General features: G+C 40.8%; 1 long non-coding RNA gene across 7 annotated transcripts in view; it reads left to right on the forward strand.

Annotated features, from left to right (window-relative positions):
• The window catches only part of LOC123277628 (uncharacterized), a 38,290-nt gene that overhangs the window by 5,622 nt on the left and 16,705 nt on the right, over nucleotides 1–15,963 (forward strand). For 2 of the 7 annotated variants that reach the window (XR_011494784.1, XR_011494786.1), the window contains exon 2: nucleotides 1,455–15,908. This is a non-coding gene — a long non-coding RNA (uncharacterized lncRNA). The remainder of the gene's footprint in view (nucleotides 1–1,454; nucleotides 15,909–15,963) is intronic. The other 5 variants (XR_011494790.1, XR_011494785.1, XR_011494787.1 and 2 more) reach the window with 5 other exon arrangements.

Consider the following 15,963-nt stretch of genomic DNA (forward strand, 5'->3'; position numbering starts at 1 on the left):
GCTCTTGATCTCTTCTGCTAAACCACGCTTTTACAAAAGCATGTTCACATGTATTGACGTGTGTGCCCCCAAGCACCTATTGTCCCCATGTCACATGAGGGGAAACTAGGACGCATATCTCAGTGTCCTGTAATTGCCTATTTTCATATTCTTGCACCCACTAGACTTTCAGCTCCATTATGCACGGAATCTCTGTTTTGTTGTTGACTTTTGCACTCTGGCATATAGGAAGGGGGCAATAAATGATTTCAAATGCTATGGTGGTTTAAAATATCCATAAATTCTCTGACACTATCTTTAAGAGGTAGAGCCTAATTTCCCTTCCCTTGGTTATGGGCTGGACTTAGTGAGCCATTTGTAATGAATAGAATAAAGCCATAGTGGCAGTGTATGACTTCAGAGACTAGGACATAATAGGCACGATGGCTTCCTGCTTGCTCTCTCCTTATCTCAGATTACTTCCTCTAAGGGTAACCAGTTGCTATGTCATGAGGAGAGGCCCATGTGGTGAGAAACTGAGCCCTCCAGCCAACAGCCAGCCAGGAACTGAGACATCTTGCGAATAGCCATGTGAGTGAACTTGGAAGTAGATCCTCCAGCCTCAGTCAAGCTTTCAGATGATTGCCCCCCACCTCTCATCTGGTCTGTAACTTCCTGAGAGGCCTTGAGCCAGCATCACCAAGCTAACCCACTTCCAAAATCCATGACTTATAGAAACTGTGAAATAGGGGCTGGCCCTATGGCAGAGTGGTTAAGTTCGCGCGCTCCACTTCCATGGCTCAGGGTTTAGCGAGTTTGGATCCTGGGTGCAGACATGGCCCCGCTTATCAGGACATGCTGAGGCAGTGTCCCACATAGCAAAGCCAGAGGGACCTATAGCTAGAATGTACAACTATGTACTGGGGGCTTTGGGAGAAGAATAAAAATAAAAGAGAATATTGGCAAGAGTTGTTAGTTCAGGTGCCAATCTTTAAAAAAAAAAAAAGAAAGAAATTGTGTAATAATAAATCTTCATTGTTTTAAGCTACTAAGTATTGGTGTAATGTATTATATAGCAATATATAATTAACACAAATGCTTTTGATTAAAAACGATATATATGTCTTTATCTGTAATTTGGATATTTATGGAACATATTAATATGCTTTCTCTTTTGTATTTTCATGCATATGATCTTTTCCTTAGTTGGCCTGAAGCATCCATTTGCCTGAGGGTGGAGTGTGGAGGGTGAGATTAGGTCTGTTAAAGCAGGAATTAAAAAAGAAAGGCTTAAAAATCAGCTTCTGACATCCAAAATAAGATATTTGATCAAAATGGTTATTTAGAAAGCCAGAAAAAAGATGAGAGAGAAAAGATTCCCACATTCCTTTTACTACCTTTGACACGTCAAGGGTTAATGAGCGGAGTTTCTTATATTACAGTATAAAGGTATAATATTATCTTTTATGATTTAGGGAGACAACGTTATCCACTTACGATGACCAGACCACTGAGCTTGCTGTCCCAAGAAAGAACAAGGATATGATGTTGAAGAAGTGGAATGTTTGAGCTTCTTCCTGTTCCAGTGGGTTGTTGGGAGAAGCTGGAATTGGAGTCAGGAAAGCCAGTGAGTGAGAAGTTTTCTTGATCCCAGGAATAAGTCCCAGAGAGGGAAGGTGTGTGCGATTGGTTGAGAGGGAGGCTAAGGTGAGAGGGCTTCTCATCTACTTTCTATTTGGGATTCTAGAAGGAAATCACTGTTTAAGGTGAGCGAGCAGCACAATGGAGTGGGCCCAGAGGAGGAAAGAGAGCAGAGTAGAGTAGAAGGCAAAAGGAGGGCCCAACTTGAGCTTCCAGTAGCTCCTGTGTGGTGGAGAAGGGACTCAGATCTTCCTGCCTCCTCTGTAGAGGACACAGAACAGGGCTCAGCTGAGAGATAACAGGTCTGCCATGGGGAGGTCAAGCTGACCCCACAACAGAAGTGGAGATAAAGACACTGAATGGAGGATGCGGCAGAGATTCAAAAGAGTCTGAAGTGCTGACGAGGACAATGCTGGGCTTGAGTCAGCTGAAGTGTACCACCAATCCTGACCAAGTGGAGAAAAATGATTATCCTCTGAAATACTCCAGCTGTAGACTAGAGCAATAGATAAGAGCAGAAAACCAGAGACAGCACCTGTGAGACCTCAGTAGACACCGCTCCAGGGAGCAGCTCACCCCAGCCACCGACTACAGAAACTGACAACCAAAGGTGAAGTACAAAAAGAAACCTACTGATAGAGCTGGGAATTCGAAAGCTACATTTTTCCAGTATCTCCACTCACTGGGGACTGCTGAACAGTACAATGGAGGAAACAATTCTTCCTTTAAAATTTGTAATCCCTTGCTGGCATTATTGTAGTTATAACCACTTGGTGGTCTAAAAAATTCAAGTCATAAACATAATTTAAGCTGGCGCTGTATTGATCAAGCCCTTGGGGGTTGAAAGTAACAAATACAAAGCCTTTGTGAGAAGCCATCTTCATCCTGGGCCTCAATGTATTTACATAAATAATTTTTCAAGGTCAACGAGCAGCACACAGTAAAAACAACTGATGACACATAGAGAAATAAGCATCATGTGCAAGAGCTGGAAGAAACAAAGTAGAAACGGAGCCAAAGAGACTTTAGCCACTGGGGTTATCAGACAGAGGTTATAAAACAGTTATGCTTACTATTATTAAAGACATAAAAGACAAGCTTGAAAATGCCTTCAGGATACTGGAAACTACAAAAAGCAACCAAGAAATTTTCAAGAAGAAACAAATAAAACTTCTAGAAATGAAAATCACAATTACTGAAATTAAAAACAAAACAAAAACCAGCGGTTTAATAGCACAAAAAGAGGATTAGAGAACAGGAAGTTTAGATCACAAGACTTTACAGAATGAAGCACAGAGATGGAATATATGAAAGAGAGATCAAGATTCATGGAAGAGAGAGCAAGAAAGTCTGACATACATTTAATTAGAGTTCTAGAAGGAGAGGAGAGAGATGATATGGCAGAGAAAATATTTGAAGAAACATGCTTTTCCAGAACAATGAATTGTATCAATTCACACACTCAAAAAGCCAAACAAATCCTAAACAGAAAGAGAGAAAGAAAGAAAAGAAGGAAAGAAGGGAGGGAGGGAAAGAGGGAGGGAGGAAGAACTAACTAACTAACGAGCAAACTGCGCACTGAGATTCATCATAATGAAACTAACGAACACCAAAGAAAAAGAGATTGGGGTAGGGTATGGTTGGAAATCATTGTCACAGGTACAGCAGTGAGACTGACAACTGACTTCTCAATAGCAGCAATGGAAACCAGGTGACAGCACAGTGATCCTCCATGGGGTGAAAGAAAATAACTGGTAACCTGTTATTCTAATCCTAGTGAAAATACCTTTCAAGAATGAGGGCACAATATAGACATTTAGAAAACAAATAGAAGCGCAGAGTTTGCCACTCTTTTGGGTTCCTGGACCCAATTCCAATATGTGTGTGTGTGTGTATAGGCTTCCCCACACAAACAAGCCATATCTAAGAGTTGAACTCAGCTCAGACACCATCTACCCAGAGACAGCATCAAATTCCATAGGGAAACAGCTCAGTCCCACAAGTCCGCCCTCCATTTCACACACCAATTGCAAGCCCAGATTGTTTCCTGCGCTTCTGACCGACTGGCTATAAATCAAACGTTCCCTTGACCCCCTCTTTGGGTTTGATTAATTTGCTAGAACAGCTCACAGAACTCAGGAAAACCCATTTACTCACTAGATTACCAATTTATTACACAGCATATTATAGGATATGAATCAACAACCAGATGAAGAGATACATGGGGTGAGGTCCCTAACAAAGAAGCTTCCGTCCTCATGGAGCTGGGGGCCCAGTATGGTGCACGAGAAAGCATTCTGATTCCTCAACCTGGAGCTCTCTGAACCCCCTCCTTTCAGGTTTTTATGGAGGCTTCATTACATGGGCATGATTGATTAACTCATTGGATCATTGGTGACTGATTCAACCTCTAGCCCCTCCCCCCCCCGGAAATCAAGAGGTGGGACTGAAAGTTCTAACTCTCTATTCAGGGTTGGTTCCCCTGGCAACCAGCCCCATCCTTAGGTGCTTTCCAAAAGTCACCTCATTAACATAAACCCAGTTGTGGGGGAAAGGGGCTTGTTATGAGTAACAAGACACCTACTTCACCCTTATGGCTCTGAAGCTTTTTCAGGAACTGAGGACAAGAGACCAAATATTATAACAAAAGATGCTCCTGTTGCTCTTATAGCTCAGGAAATTCCAAGGGTTTTAGGAGCCGTGAGCCAGGAACTGTGGATGAAGACCAAACATATATGAAGAATATATTTTGGTCATCTGAATGACCAAATATATATATATTTCTAATAAATCACAATATTGCAGCTACTATCTAGACCCTTATAAAAGAGAATTCTGAAGGGTGTTATTCTGGAAGAAAGAATGTGATCTCAGATGGAAGCTCTGAGATGCAAGAAAGAATGAAGAGCAGAGAAAGTGATAAATATGTGGATAAATCTAAACAATGCAGTATTGTGCATAACACAACATTAATGTCTATAAGATTAAAAATAAGTGAAATACACAAAAATAAAAACATGCAAATTAGGAAGAGAGTAAATGAAGTTAGTGTTTAAATTCTTTGTAATCTCTAGCACAAAAATAACATTATTGACTAACTTTGTACTTGATAGATTATATATACACACAGAAATTTTAGCTAACCTTTGAAAGAACAGACACAGAGAATGTAGCCTGTAAATAATAGGAAAATGTAGAATGATAAAAATAATCAATCCAAAAGAAGAGAAAAAGAATTATAGAACTAGTGAGATAAAGAGAAAGAAAACATATGGTGATAGATTTAAAATATAGTAGTTATTAATATTAATTAATTAAATAAAATATAAATAGATTAAATACTTCAGTTAAAGGACCACGGTTTTCAGACTGGAAAAAAAAGTATGTAAATATTCAAACAGGCTGAAATTTTAAAATGGAAATACATATACCCTGAAAATATAAACAAAAAAGAGCTGGCATTCTTATATTAATAGTACTCTAAATAGATTTTAAGGCAAAAAGTATTATTGAAAACAGTTTGGCAGTTACTCACAAAGCTAAACATAGAATTACTGTAGGACCCAGCAGTTCCACTCCTGCGTATATACTCAAAATTGAAAGGAGGGACTGAGGCAGATCCTCGTATACCACGTTCATTGCAGGATTGCTCACAATAGCCAAAAGGTGGAAGCAACCCAAGTATTCAACAAATGAATAGATAAACAAAATGCAGTATATATGTATAATGGAATATTATTCAGCCATAAAAAGGAATCATGTTCTATATATACCACAACATGGATGAAGCTTGAAAACATATGCTAAGTGAAATAAGCCAGACACAAAATAACAAATATTGTATAATTTCACTTATGTGAAATATCTAGAAAAGCAAGATTTATAGAGACAGAAAGTAGATAATATTAGGGGCTGGGAGGAGGGAAGCATGGCAAATTTTTGCTTAATGGTTGTACAGTTTCTATTTAGGGTGATGGAAACAGTTTTGAACTATATAGTAGTGATGGTTGCCCAACACTGTGAATCTAATTAATGCTGCTGAATTGTACACTTAAAAATGGTTAAAATGGCAAACTTTGTCATCTATATTTTACCACAATAAAAATTTAGTAAGAGAAAGATAATCACTTCTTAGCAATACAATTTCAATTCACCAGGAAAATATAAAATTTATATGCACCTAATAACATAGCTTCAAGCTCTGTAAGAGAAAATCAGAAGAACTATAAGGAAAAATAGACAAATCCACAATTATATGAGAAATTTTAAAATACATCTGTTAATAGTAGACAGAATAAAGAGATGAGAAAAATCAGCTAATAGATGATTCAAACAATGATGATTAATAAATTTGACCCAGCTGAGATTATATATATTACATTCAACAACAGTAGAATAAATATTCTGAAATCCACACAGAACATTTCAAAAATAGACTTATACTGGATCATTAAAGCAAGGCCCAACAAATTATAGGGGCAGAGATAACACAGAGGATGTTTTCTCACCAATATGTGATCAAACCATAAATCAATAAATAAAAATGAAAAAGAATATCCCATATTTTTGGAAAATTATTTATAATGGAAATTAAAATTTTTTTTCAATTGAATGATTTAAAAAACTCCTAACTATCAAAAACATGTAGGATACAGTTAAAAAGTACTTAGAGGATTGACTTATAGCCTTAAATGTTATACTAGCGAAGAAAAAAGGCTAAAAATTGATGAGCCAAGCATCCACCTCAGGATTATAGAAATAAACAGTAAAATAAACAGAAAGAAAGTAGTAGAAAAGAAGTAATAAATCAGAACAGAAATACATGAAATAGAAAAAACACATGATAGAGAGAAACAATAAAGTCAACAGCTGGTTCCTTGAGATGACTAATAAAGGTGTCAAGTCCCTTTTGAGACTATGAGAGGGAGAATACACACACACACACACAAAATGAATGAAAAGGGGCATATTACTCCAGATGTTGCAGACATCAGAAAGATCACGAGAGGATATGATGAACGACCTAATGCCAACGCATGTGAAAATGTAGTCCATACAACTTCCCAGAGGAAAATTAGCAAAGCCTATAATAATATAAAAAACCTGAATAATCTACAACCACTAAATAAATTCAATCCTTCATAGAAAATCCACAAAGAAAACTCCAGGACTAGAAGACTTTAATGTGAGTTCTACCAGTCTTTTGAGGAACAAAGTATTCTCACATAAACATAAAATAAAAGTCGAAATGACTCCCAAACTCATAATAAGATACTAAACCTCATCATGGACAATATGACAAAATATAATTACAGACTAATTTGACCTATGGACATTAACTGAAAAATCTGAAACAAAATATTAGCAAATTGAATCCAGTAATTCAAAAGGATAATATATAGAAACAAGCTGGCTTTGTCCCAGGAATATGAAATGGGTTTAACATTTAAAAATGAATCAATGTAATTTGTCATTGATTCTGTCATAAAAGTGAAAAACCAGATGACCACCTCAATATATGCAGAAGAAACAAATGGTAAAAAATCAATATGGATTCTTAATTTTAAAATTCAGCAAACTTGAAATAAAAGGGAAACTTTAAGTCAAGTAAAATGTATATACAGAAAATCTACAGCAAACATCATGCTAAATAGCGAAACGCTAGAAGCTTTCCCTTTGAAATGGGGAAAAACAAAAAGATGCCTGCTCTCATCTCTTCTATTGAACACCAGAAGTTTCTATTACACTGGTAGTTTCTTAAAGGTTAGTTGCAATGTAGAATCTGAAACCGTGTTAGTGAACTATATGTGTTCTGTTACATTAAAATCCCTTGGTGTGTCTTTCATCTTGAGTGAAACTGACCCATGCATGATTTTTTAACATCAGGCATTTGATGTTTGGAAAATATTGGTTCACAGAGTTACTCAAATTTTCTAAATGTTAGCACATTTCCCTATATAATACAAAAAATCTCACATTTGTTAATATCACCACTGATCTCATCAGAAAAAAAAAGAAATGTACTCAGTGTACAATGTACTTGAGATTTAATAAAATTAATTTTTACTGCTTCGTTAAAGATATTCTAGGGGCCAGCCTGGTGGCGCAGCGGTTAAGTTCACACATTCCGCTTCACAGCGGCCTGGGGTTCACCGGTTCGGATCCCAGGTGTGGACATGGCACCGCTTGGCATGCCATGCTGTGGTAGGCGTCCCACATATAAAGTAGAGGAAGATGGGCACAGATGTTAGCTCAGGGCCAGTCTTCCTCAGCAAAAAGAGGAGGATTGGCAGTAGTTAGCTCAGAGCTAATCTTCCTCAAAAAAAAAAAAAAAAAGATATTGTTAAGTGAAACTGGCATTTTTTGGTAAGTAGTGTGGAAGAATACAATGATCACCAGCACAGTTTGGTGTCACTGCCTTGATTCTTGCTAAGCGCCCAGCAGTTTCCCACCACTGCCTTCACTCCATCGCTGCAGATGTTAACACAATGAAAACGGCAGATAACATGTTAGTATCATTATAAAGATAGTTTGCCCTCACAGACCCCCAGGAAGATCAAGGACCTTCAGGTGTCCGTAGACAGCCCTTTGAGAACTGCTGCCCTGGGATGCAAGCCCAGGAGTGAAGCTGCTGCATCACAAGGTAGGTATAACTTTATCTTTCCCAGAAAGTGCCACACTCTTCCAAGGTGGTTGGACTCATTCATATTCTCATCCACAGCCTAGAATTCCCATCACTCCACATTATCACCACCAGCTGCTAGGGCCTTGGTGCTTCATAGTGGTTTTCTTTGCACTTCTCTCATTAAAGAGGGGAATGAGGTGGAGCTAGTCTTCATATGTTTATTGGCTTTGTGGATTTTCTCTTTGACGAGGTGTCTATTCAAATCTCATGCCCATTTTTCACATTAGTTGTGTGAGTTTGTATATGTCTTAGATTCAAGTCCTTTGTTGGTTCTATCTGTAGCTAATATCTTCTCCAATGCTGTGGCTTCAGTTTGCACTCTCTTAGGTATCATTTCATGAGTAGAAGTTCTTTAATGTAGTTGAATTTATCGAATTTTTATGGTCTTGCTTTTTATATTATTTAAGAATCCTTTCCCTATCCCAAAGTTATAAAGTAAAAAAATTCTTCCATATTATCTTCCTAAAAGTTAGTTTTTTAATTAAAAACGCATTATTTATGTTAACATCTAATGAGTTTTTCATGGTTTTTAAAAATAAATTGATAAATACGTAAAATTTTTCTCAGTTTTAATTTCTCATGCAGTAAGTATTGTTAGATATCCATAGAAACAAAAGGGGTCCTCGATATTTTTATGGGGTCCTCAAATTTTAGAGTGTAAATGGGCCTTGAGACCAATCAGTTTGAGAACCACTATGCTAGAGAAACTCTCGAATTGTGCCCTAGAGGTAAATAGAAGATTTTTCATAGCAGTATTTTTCTGAATAGCCTGAAACGGGAACAATTCAAACATTCCTCAACAGTAGAAAAGATGAATCAAGGGTTGAGCATTGTCACAGTGGAACAGGATGCAGCACCGAAAGTGAAAGCACCAGACTTGGGCATGGGTGCCAAAGACCACACCACGATGAATCCAACGTAACAGTGAGCTAAAGAAGCGAGACACGAGAGAATGTCTATAGCCTGATTCCATCTCTATAAGTTCTATGATAGGCAAAAGGAAACTGTAGATATAAGGGATGCTTACATAGCTGATAAAACACACATGAGTTGGTAAAATGCAGAAAAGCAATGAAATGACCGCCCTAGAAGTCAGAACAAAGGTGACTTTAGCTGGAGGGTAGGGTGGGCAGCCGGCAATGTGCTATATCTGGATCGTAGTCCTGGTTACATGGGTGTCCATTTTATAATTATTCTTTAAACTGTACATCTGTGTTTCATGCCTTTTCCTATATGCATGGCATACGCTTCATTTGAACTTCTACAAAGTCATTTTATTCTTCAAAGAAATTTCACACACATTTTAAACAAATGTCATTAATCTTACAGTTACCTCTGTGGTTCCTATGAAAAACTTGTCTCTATTAGTGAGGGCCCCACCAGAAAAGAAATCATTTATTTGTGCAAATTTGTTAATTTGAGGAGAATTTAATAAAGGGACTATTTACAAAGGTTTGGGCAGGTTTAAGGAATCCAAAAGTGAAAATAAAATGCCCTAGTCTTAGTAACTTAGGAGTTCCATTACCACACAGAGGCTTGAAGAAGGAAGCAACCCATTATCAGAGCCAGGAGAGAGATCTTTGTGAGGAGAGCCACCTGACAGGAGCTGTGACCTCTAGTGGAAGGATGCGGCCGGTCCCCAGCACAATGACTCGAGAAAGGGCAGAAGTATTCTGACAGTGCCCTTCTGTCTTCCTTCCTCTGATCTGTCTGTGCTCCCTGTTGTTGACCCTGACTGGAAACCAGAAGGCAAGAGAACCTAGTGATGCAGTGCATTTAGGGCAAGCCCCCAGGGAACGGAGCAGAAAGAAGGGCAGAGAGTATGGCTGGTCGTATGTCCACCTGAACCTAAAATGTCACCACCTCCGTTGTTTTCCTTATAAGTAGGGGGTGAGGTGGGGGAGAGGGAGAAATGGCCAAATAACGTAAAACACGGCTCGTCCCATCCCTGCTTCTGCAGCGGGTTGCAAGGCCTGAGCTGGTCCTCAAGGCTGCCTTCTAGCTCCCATTTCCGTTCTTGTTAGCTTCTATCAGCACTTTGGCTGAATGTGGCTTTTTTATCCCCTCCTTGTGCCCGGCTGCAGAAATAAAGACGCTTTGCTTGCTTTTCTAAAGCAGGTCTGCAGGGACCTAAACTTCATGCATGTGGAATATGAGGCATTGATAGTCTCATCTTGATCAGGCGAATGCAGTTTTCCAGTGACCTCACTTGGCCACTGGGCCAAGGAATGCCAAGAGGTTGTCCATTGACTCCCTGAGTTCTAAACATAGCCCTCCCCACCCCCTCCTCACCACGCAGCAGCAAGCCAATGACTGCTAATAAGGATCTATCACCCTTCCCTGTATACAGGTTCTATGGTCTGAGGAACCCCTACTGACCAGCGGGAGTAGCTTCCATTTCGTTGGAATCATGTCTATTATGCTCCCTATTTTTCAAATGAGGATACTGAAGCCAAGAGAATTGGAGACACTTGCCTAAGACTGCATGGCTGGTAGAAAAGCTCAGCCTCCTGACTTTAAGACTAACTGGTTTCCTGCAAACCGGAGGAGTCCGCCTGCGTCTCCCCCTGAAACAGGTGGACATGGGAATTCACAGTAACGTGATGTCAGACTGTGATAAAGGTGGCTCAGGGGAGGGAGAAACACAGAGTAGCAGATGTCCTCTGAATATTAAGGCGCCACAGGGAATAATAAGACATTTGTCATCCTGCTGTCTCATTGTGCCAAAGTGCAGGGCTGAAGATGTTTATGCCCTGTGTTTTTCCAAAGCAGGGCCTTTTCCAAAACAATTCAGTGTGATGACTACTCAAGTGCATTTTAATGTGTTTGCTAATGAATTTCCTTGGTATTGGAAAATAATATCATTTTTCTTTTGTAATGTCTCCTCTCCATTCCCCCAAAGGAACTCACATTCGTTTTTTTTTTTTTTTTCAGGTCACAGAGAAGTCCATACTAATGAGGCAATAGGGCTCTTTCTAATCCATAAAACACCATCAAAATGGACATTCCAATGACCCCATAGGGATTTCATGAATCATGCTAGGGAAGTTTGTAAGTGACTCTGCATTTTAGGATTTCCATCGCCTTTCTGGGGCTAATTAATCTGGTCAATAAGTGGTAAGTGATGCGGCACAAGGCTGGGAGGTGAGACGAGGTAAAGAAAGAATTAAAGAAATGAGAAGGAGTTGCCCAAAGCGGAAACTCACTTTGTGAGAGTCGGTGTCTCTTCAGGTTAGTGACTTGAAGACGGTAATGGCTGTTTTATCACTTTATCTTTTTAATTTCTGGATTTTAAGATAAAAGTCACCAGCTCTCTTGAGATAAGTTAGGCGGAATGAAGAATTTTGCCACAAAACTTTGTAAGAAAGGGGTGGAGGTTGGAAATTAATGGTTTATAAACATGCTCCATTATAAGATGAGGGACGGGGCCTTCAATAACATGGTCACCTTGGTCAATAGAGCTTTGAGGGGCCTTGCTAAGAAGGAGAATCAATCTTGTAACTTAGTGCAGTGCTGAAACAGCCATCAGGGAGACGTAGCACAGCATCTTAGGCAGTGCTTTCTCTCAAAGGAGAAACTAATAGGGGGAGAAAGGCCGTCCATTCTTAAGTTGGTGGGGAAAGACATTTATGGATAGGAAAGCTTTTCATGGACATCAGACCGTGTAAGTTCAGTGGGTACTTTTTTTTTTGCCTCATCAGAAGTGAAAAATCAGTCAATATTTAAAAAATAGTATTTATTATTTTTAAGTGAAGTGCACCAATTTTGAGGTTCGATTCAATAAGTTTTGACAATGTACTCACCATGTAAGTAGCACCTAAATTTCCAGAAAGTTTTCTCACTCTTTCGTCCCTTTCTAGTCCAACACCCTTCTCACTCAGGCAACCCCTTTCTGATTTCTATCACCATAGATTAGTGTTGCCTGTTCTTGGACTTCATATAAATGGAGTCAAACCATATATATTATTTTGGATCTGGCTTCCTTCACTCGACGTGTTTCTAGATTCATTCATGTTTTTGCACATATCAGTAGCTCATTCCTTTTATTCCCGAGAGGAATTCCTTTGTATGAATATATCGCAATTTGTTTTTCCATTTCCCATCGATGAACATTTGAGTTGTTTTCCATTTTTAGCTATTATGAATACAACTGCTATGAGCAAGGCTTTTTGGAGATGTATCTTTTCCTTTTTCTTGGGTCTCTATCTAGGACCTGGTCACACGGTAACTGTATGTTTAATCATTTGAAAAACTGCCAGACTGTCTCCCAGAGCAGTTGCGTCATTTTCCATTCCCACTGGCAATGTACGTAGTTCCAATTTCTCCATATCCTTGCCAACACTTGTTATCATCTGTATTTCTGTTAAAGCCATCCCAGGAGGTGTGAAGTTGTATCTCATTGTGGTTTTGGTTTGCATTCCCCTGATGACTAATGATGTTGAGCATCTTTTCAAGAACTTATTGGCCACTTGTACATTTACTTTGGAGAAATGCCTCTTGCCTTAGTCTTTTTGGACTGCTATGACAGAATACCATAGACTGACTGGTTTATGAACAACAGAAATTTATTTCTCATGGTTCTGGAAACTGGCAAGTTCAAGATCAAGGCACCGGCAGATCTGGTGTCTAGTGAGAACCCACTTCCTGGTTCACAGATGGTGGTCTTTTCACCATATCCTCACATGGTAGAAGGGGCAGGGGAGCTCCCTAGGGTCTCTTTTCTAAGGGCGCTGATTCTGTTCATGAGGGCTCTGCTCTCATCACCTAATCACCTCCCAAAGGCCCCACCTCCTAAAACCATCATATTGGGAGAATAGGTTTCAACATACAAACTTTAGGGGGACACAGATTCAGTCGATAGCATCTGTTCAAGTCCTTTGAATATTTTTAATTGGGTTATTTGTCTTTTATTTTTGCTCAGGAAGATTTGCCCTGAACTAACATCTGTTGCCAATCTTCCTCCTTCTTTTTTTCTGCTTGAGGAAGATTAGTCCTGAGCTCACATCTGTGCCAATCTTCCCCTGTTTTGTATGTGGGTCACCGCCACAGCATGGCTAACAAGTGGTGTAGGTCCGTGCTTGGGAACCAAACCCAGGTCGCCGAAGCAGAGTGTTGCCGAACTTAACCACTATGCCACTTGGCTGGCCCTATTTGTCTTTTTATTGTTGAGTCCTAATTGATTTTTAACACCCATTGAATTGAAGCGGGGAAGTCTGCTATATCAGGTAAACCTCTTTCAGTTTAAAGTAATAGATAATACAACCTATACTGCTTATGTATAAATGGAATTTGTTGTATCACGAGACTGGAAGTTCTAGTGGGTAGTTTTGGCTTCAAGAATGGCCTGACCCAGTGCAAAAACAAATGGTCCCAGGACCTGGTTTCTCTCTGTTCATCTCCTGGCTCTGTTTTTGCTGTGTAAGCGCCATCCTTGGACACTCTCCAATCCCAGCAGCAGGAGAGTGACAGCGGCCGCAGCCTGCATTCTCTAGGCTCAGCCGAAGTGGGGGACAGAACTTGCTTTTCTCCCCGCTGCTTGGCAAAAGACTAATTGGTCCTGACTGACTACAGACCGATCCCGATGGCAGTGGCCAGGGAATGGGCGCATCGACTGATTTAGGAGGAGGAGTCAGCCCCATTCCTGAAGCCAGAGTTTGAGCCCACTCAAAACTCATTGACTACAAGGGAAGGAGGGGGTAGTTCTCCAGGGAGAAATCAGAATATGTTTAGCAAAAGAAGAGAAGAATGGATGTGGAGATGTCAAAAACCAGCAAATGTCCACTACAGTGCTTCCCTGCCATGGTATGACCAAACGTTGACATGATTATATCTAAGCCAGGAGGTGTGGCCACAGGGTAAAATATTATTATTATTGATACAGGCATATTGATAAAGTTAGCCAGCAGCAAAACCATGGAAAAAAAAATCCCTACATTTGGAGTCAGAAGACCTGGTTTGGATCCTGGCTTTGCTATTTGCTAGCACTGTGGAAAAATCACTTAACTTTCCAAACCACATTTTTCTAAGCCATAAAAAAGGGATTACCTTAAAGTATAAGTCTGGCATCATAGGGTGGCTCTGGAAATATGAACACGTGAAAGTGCCTGGCACTCAGGGCATCCACCTGGAATCCTGGGTCATGACCTTTTCTGCCTGCCCTCCGTGGGACCCCACCCCAGAGCCACTTCCTTCCCTGCCAGTGTTTGCTTTCCTGATGGGATTTTAGGTATTTCCCAGAAAATCTTTGGCTCCATTGCCTTACTGAGCCCCAAACTGTGACCTCAGCTATGTGATTAGAACATGGTTCTGTCACCTCTGGCTGGAATGTCACTGGAGCATTGTGAGCCTGGTATGGAAGACAGAGACAAGCATCTCAGTTGGAGACCTAGAAAGTGTCACCAGAGAGCTGATGCCCATGGTTTGACTTCCAGGAGTGGAAATGAGTGCCAACTGCCCCCCTCTCTCAGGGCATGCTGCCCCTTTGGATGCTAATTTGGTGACTAAGCAGTGAGCCCCTTATTCCTCAGAATTTACTTAAGGGTTTGGAACTGCTCCATCGGTAGCTGTGGAATTTCTATACAAGAAACGCTCAGGGCTGAAATGAGTATCTAGAGGAATCTTTTTCTGGTGAGGAAAATTGGCCCTGAGCTAACATCTGTGCCAGTCCTCCTCTACTTTATATGTGGGACGCTGCCACAGCATGGCCTGATGAGCAGTGTGTAGGTGCATGCCCGGGATCTGAACCCGTGAACCCTGGGCTGCTGAAGCGGAGTGTGCTGGATTTAACCACTATGCCATGGGGCTGGCCCCTGAAGCTGCATTTTTAATAAGTAGATTTCTCACTGACTGTATAATATTCAGGATGGCTTGGGGTAGGGCTGATGGAACTTATCTGGCAACTTTGATCCTCCCTAGATGCCACTGTAGACTGCCCTCTTTCCATATCCTCGACTGTACCTGACTTATGCAGGTAGTCGAGGCAGAGCAATGTTTACTCTGCCCCCTGTCAGTCTGGGTTCTCCAGGAAGCAGACAGACAGCAGGATGGGGTTTAGATGGGCAAGCAGCTTATTGAGGGGTAATATCTGTGGAAGGTACAAGGAAGAGGGTGTAGGAGTCAGGGAAAGCCTTTAGCCCGTGATGCAGGTCCAACACTTGTGAAAGGAGAGGGGGAAGGAAGGATTATTAGATAGAGCCTCAGGCTGCAGTCTAGCTCTGGAAACACCACAGGCAGCCCAACCCGGAGCTCTGGCCCAAAGACTGTCCTTAAAGGAGTCCCACATTGCCTATCAGTGGTCATGCCCTAGGATCTCCCCCCAGCTCAGCACTGGCTGAAGACTGCTTGGGAGAAAGGGCTGCACTGAGACGCTGGGGTGGCTCCAGAAGGCACTACAGCTGCAGGTCCTCAGCTCTCTGCACTCCTTGAAGCAGGTGCTTTCTTGAAGAGAGGTCTGAGTGGGGACCCCTACAGCTGCCACAACCCCACCACCCATCTGGCCACTCTGCTGTTGCCTACAGTCACATTCATGTCACGGAGGTCGAGCGCTGTTGTGCTCCACAGAACCACCTTGGCTTCTTTCATGGCTCCCTTGGCTGAACGCTCAGTAAGTCATTCTATACCTTAGAACTCTTCTCTTTGAAATATTTCCTCTGCCTGGA

The sequence above is a fragment of the Equus asinus genome, chromosome 16 (genome assembly GCF_041296235.1).
Source record: "Equus asinus isolate D_3611 breed Donkey chromosome 16, EquAss-T2T_v2, whole genome shotgun sequence".
In the NCBI taxonomy this organism is placed as follows: Eukaryota; Metazoa; Chordata; class Mammalia; order Perissodactyla; family Equidae; genus Equus; species Equus asinus.